Raw genomic sequence first — 6,000 nt, 5'->3', positions numbered from 1 at the left:
TACAAAGCACTGGCATTGCTGATGATGATGTCAGCCCAGCTCTCTGACGGTGCCATGCAGTACCTCTGACACACAGAGTCCTCTCTGCCTTGTCTATAGCAACGCCTCAGGTCATTATCCTTTTTCCTCACACACTGTCTCCTTTTGAACGTGTGCATGAGGTTGATATTCGTACAGTCTGTTTTTGAGGATAGTTTTAAGATTTCACATGAAGAGTACTTGTTTCAGCACTTTTAACATGCACTTTCAGCTTAACTGTTTACCAATATGAATAACTTTCGGAATGTCTCTGGAGAACACATCTTTACTCCTGAAAACACTTTTTGATCCTTATTCTCATACTTATCTCTTATAGTCAAGTTACAGACTGATTAAATTCTTAGACATTATTTGTTCCCACACCTCCTCTTACTCCTAGTACAGTTTTAGAGAAACAAAACAAAACACATTTGAAATTACCCTAATCTTACAGTGAAGAGCAACCAGGCACAGAGACAACTACTTCAAGACAAACTTTGGAAAAAGTGGGTCATAATCACCTATGCCTCAAGGGCCAATATCAAAACTGGGTATAATAAAAACACTTCGCTACAAGAAGGAACCTCAATTAATATACATGAAATATTTGGGGAATTTCAGATGAAAGGTGCTGTGAACTGTCAAAACATTCATATTCTAATATATTCCTTGAGACAGTTTGGCCCAAAGTAAGCATAACTCTCCTGCCTGCTAAAGGCTGACAGATGTATTTCATGATGAATAGTTTGTGCTTGAATGAACAATTTCAGTAGCTATTCTGATTTTTTTTAATTTTATGTTTTCTGAAGGTGAGCATCTGCAATTCTATTATTATACTGGGAAAAGATGAGAAAAGGCTACATATAAGTATGTGTGTGCCTGATTGAAATTATACAGCTTTGTGCTGCAAGGATCTGTAGCTAGGAGACAGCTAAAAATAACTTTATTCAGGACAGATGGGTGATGTGAATATGTGGGTGCTATGCAATTTTCTTACTGGACTTTTCAACCCTCAGGTGTGTTTTATTAACCCATTCTGAAGATCTGAATGAAAAAAATTTGCCCATGTTATGAAAATATGATAGATGAAAGTAGGTGGGGTGAGCTTTAGCAATTCCCACAGCTTGTGCTTTTGGGTTGTTTGGTTTTTTGTGTGTATTTTTTTTTTTTTTAATTTTAATACTCAGTTTTGGGTGATATTGAAAAAGCAAGTTTTCACAATTAGCTTTGCACCATGGCCACTATTTATAGGGATCTCTATACCTTTGTTAACAGTATCCTTTAAAACTTTAAATTTCAGAAAGAAACCTATTTTGAAGTTAATAATATTAAAATTAAATGCCAGTATGCCCTCTACTGGCTTACAGTGTTAACACCAAACAGTAACAAAAATATTTGTAACCTGGCAGGAATCATGGTCCAAAATCTAAGAGAAGATTGCCAGCTGCATTTAATTTGAAACATGCTGGACTTGTTAAAAACAGATTTGGATCCCTCCCACATCTTGAAAAGGTGGTGGCAGCATGCGCCTTAACACGGCTTGAAGAAATTGACTGCCTTCTCCAGTGGCTGCTGACTGCATGGTAGAGCAAACCACTTTCATATTGCAGCAACGAGGCTGCAACGTTATGCATCATCAATTGAAAAAATGCTTTCCAGCCTATGAAAATAGAAACAAAGCATGCCCTGTTACGTTTTCTACAGCTCATCAGAGCCTACAAGTTCAGCTGGGACTGTGAAATTCCTGCTGTTGCACAGTCCTTCCCAGCTCTGGTTCCCTGCAGGAGCTATGACAAAAGCGGGCTGCTGGCCTGTGTTAAGTTTAGAAACAAGACTGATAGTTGTACACTATCAAGAGGGAGCTCGTCACCTCAGACATCAAGTAAGAAGTTTCTGGTGCAAACTGAAAATACTTGCTCAGAGGTGGAAGCGGGAGATTGTTAATGTTCAGCAAGTGGTGTCCCGCACAGGAGGAACATTTTAACACCTATCTGTACTTCCAGTTCCACCTCCTGGTAATCTCTAGAAATGTGCCTACAGTGCTACAATCCAGATCAGCAGACATGTTTCTTCATACCTCTTCATACTGCAATATTGCAGAGAGCAGCAGGAAGTGAGAGCTTTACTTGTGTTATAGGGAATTTTGGAAGTCCACAAACTTCCTTTAGACATAAAGAAATTAAAAATATATAAAACAATGGGATTATTTATTATTTTTGCAGGCTGAGAAGAAGAAGAACCACTGATGCTGTTTGCGTTATTTCTTGATAGAATCATAGAATCATAGAATTGCCTAGGTTGGAAGGGACCTTTCAGATCATTGAGTCCAACCATCAACTGAACTCTGACGAAAACCATCACTAAACCATATCGCTAAGCACTATGTCTACCTATATTTTAAATACCTCCAGGGATGGTGCCTCAGCCACTTCCCTGGGCAGCCTGTTCCAATGCTTAATAACCCTTTCAGTGTAAAAATTTTTCCTAATACCCAGTCTAAATCTCCACTGGAACAGCTTGAGGCTGTTTCCTCTTGTTCTGTTGCCTGTTACTTGGGAGAAGAGACTGATCCCCACATCTCTACACCCTCCTTTCAGGTAGTTGTGGAGAGCGATAAGGTCTCCCCTCAGCCTCCTTTTCTCCAGGCTAAACAACCCCAGCTCCCTCAGCCACTCCTCATAAGACTTGTTCTCCAGACCCCTCACCAGTTTCGTTGCCCTTCTCTGCACACACCTCCATGTCTTTTTTGTGGTGAGGGGCCACAAACTGGACACAGTATGCAAGGTGACTTCCCTAGTCCTCTGACGTGAGGCTGCAGAGGAGTACATTTACAGTTAACTTCACAGTCTGGTGAAGTGCTGAAGTTGTGACCTCCGGACATCTACCTATGAAATTGCAGTGCATTAATAGCTCTAGTTGCCAAATATTATCCTAGTATTCAGTGGAAGATACCTTCAGCTTAATTCTGTTTTCAGGCTCTCAACTGAAGGTTAGAGTATTAATGCTCAGTAAATGTTCTTAAACCAGCAAAAGTAAAACTTTTGGCCTTGGGGAAAAGCAGAAATTTTGATTTGGCTCGATTAATACCGTAGTTGCACAGAGCGAACTGAACAGATTTTTCCTCAAGTCTACAGTGTAAAGTCTGAGAGCTTTATGCACATTAATATATACTCTCAACAGCTCTGTGAAATGGGGGATTATTGCCCTATTGTACAGTAGGAGAATTAAAACTAAATTCACCACCTAGATTCTGGCAACAATTCTCTGCCAGCACTGGAAATCAAATCTATGCTGAGTCCCATTCTAGGACCTTAAACAGATCTGGAAACAGGTATGATGTGACCTCAGTGACATTGGGAACCCCATGAGACCCTGCTAGACTTCCAGGCCAAAGCAAATAGGAACTTCATGATGCTTCAAAGCGAAAGCAAGGAGCAGTTTCTGGGAGAAGGAATGCTGAGGACATGGTGAAATGATCAGTAATGTCCCATGCCTCTGGAAGCTTCCTCATTTTAAAGAGCTATCTCAGCTTTACACACAGATGAGCACAGCAGCTGCTGCTGTTTTGTAATGGACATTGTGAGTCTAAGTTATTTTCACGTCATGTACCAGGCTTTTTATCCTCCTGCTTAGAAGTGTTAAAAAGATGGCATAAACAGTAGAGCTGCCCTCTACTTACTTTATATCTGTAATTCATTCTGCTCTTTGAAGAGCAAGCTTTAAAGCACCTTCTTACAGGACTTTCAGCAGCTAATCAGCTGCCTTAGCATTACTCTTCCCTCTACCCCACTCATCACACAGGAACTGGGTACAACATTGGACCAGAAGACCACTGCAAGATTGATGAAGCTGATGCGTCTGTAGTTTCCCTGGGACATCACCACTCATGTGTGCTGATCTCTATCATCATACTATATCTTTTCCTGATGGCTCAGGTTTGCACTGAGGTAACTGCTAACAGGGTACTTCATCCTTCTGCAAAAGGACTGTCAGAGGCCACCTCCTTCTCTCACAATGAAGAAGTTAGGTATGCTTGCAAGGTTTTCTATTTATGACTCTGTTTTTCTCTTCATGGCAGTATTTATTTTAGAAGCAGCTCTGATCACATTTCAATTAAAGGCTAAAATCAGAGAAATTCCAGGAACGCAAGTCCCATCTCTAAAAGAGAAATAAAATTCCTTCCTCTTTTCTTTTTTACTGAGTACTCTGCTGTTTCCTCATGATTTAGGAAGCATTCATTTCCCAGCACAACCAGAAAATCAGCAGTAAGAGGGGATGGTTTCAGCTCTGAAGGTTCCTAATAGCATATAAAATATCCTTTCTGCCTCTTCTAAAGTCACCTTGTTCCTCATGCAACCCCATACATGGGCTGAAGCTTCAGACATATGGTACTTTCCACATTACTACAGGAGCTTTTATGTTTCTTCCTGTTCTCATGATCTCTGGAAGGTCCAGGCATACGGGGATATAAAATGTTTAATTGGGACTGCCCAGCTAGAGTCAGTGCTACAATTTTTGCTGACAGGTTTTAAAGATCAGATCACCCAGCAGATCTCGACATACCCTACCCTCAGTAAATTTGCAGATGACACCAAACTAGGTGGGAGTGTTGATCTGCTTGAGGGTAGGAAGGCTCTACACAGGGACCTGAACAGGCTGGATCGATGGGCCAAGGCCAACTGTATCAGGTTTAATAAGGCCAAGTGCCGGGTCCTGCATTTCGGTCACAACAACCCCAAGCAACGCTACAGGCTTGGGGAAGAGTGGCTGGAAAGCTGCCCAGCAGAAAAGGACCTGGGGGTGCTGGTGGACGGCCAGCTTAACATGAGCCAGCAGTGTGCCCAGGTGGCCAAGAAGGCCAACAGCATTCTGGCTTGTCTCAGGAATAGCGTGGCCAGCAGGAGCAGGGGAGTGATGGTGCCTCTGTACTCGGCACTGGTGAGGCCTCACCTCGAGTACTGTGTTCAGTTCTGGGCCCCTCTGTGCAAGAGGGACATTGAAGTGCTGGAGCGTGTCCAGAGGAGAGCTACCAGGCTGGGGAGGGGTCTGGAGACCAGGTCATATGAGGAGAGGCTGAGGGAGCTGGGCATGTTTAGCTTGGAGAAGAGGAGGCTGAGGGGAGACCTCATTGCCCCCTACAACTACCTGAAAGGAGGTTGGAGAGAGGTGGGTGTTGGCCTCTTCTCCCAGGTGAATAATGACAGGACGAGAGGAAATGGTCTGAAGTTGCGGCAGGGGAGGTTTAGATTAGATTTTAGGAAGAATTACTTTACTGAAAGAGTGGTCAGGCACTGGAACAGCCTGCCCAGGGAGGTGGTTGAGTCACCATCCCTAGAGGTGTTTAAGAAACGTCTAGATGTGGCATTTCAGGGCATGCTCTAGTGGCAGAGATTGTAGGGGTTTTTTTGTGTGTGTATGGTTGGACTTGATGATCTCAGAGGTCCTTTCCAATCATGAAGATTCTATGATTCTATAAATTAAGAAAATATGACTGCATACTGGACTAAGTTCTTGCAGTAATGTTAGAAGCTTATCTAGCTCATCAGTTGCAAAGGGTCACAGATGAGTTTAACCAAGGCTTCAGTGCTTCTGGGGAAGACATGCAAATCCCTGTGGAACTTTACAAACAAAACCTGTAATGACCACTGGGCTAAGTGGCAACTCAATGGGCACTTTGAGAAACCAAACCTCAGAATGCATGTCAAATCTTTGAAACCTGGCCAAGGTATTTGTGGAATTGTCCTTATGCAATTAACTGAGTGCAATTATGCAAGCTGTGTATTGTCACTTCCACCATTAGATGCCTCAGTACCCCTCAAAAAATACTTCATATCATCAACCATTGTAGCCATAACTGTTACACAGAGTCACAACTAGTCTCCTCCCTACACATAACATACAAGATTTGGAGGCAGCCACTATAGCAACCACGGAAAGCCTGTGGATATCCAAGTATTGCGATGCATAGCAGGTAACAGCTAA

This window comes from Larus michahellis, chromosome Z, assembly GCF_964199755.1.
Source record: "Larus michahellis chromosome Z, bLarMic1.1, whole genome shotgun sequence".
NCBI classification, from domain to species: Eukaryota; Metazoa; Chordata; class Aves; order Charadriiformes; family Laridae; genus Larus; species Larus michahellis.
The sequence above is the reverse complement of the archived record's forward strand: the minus strand, read 5'-3'. Positions refer to the sequence as shown.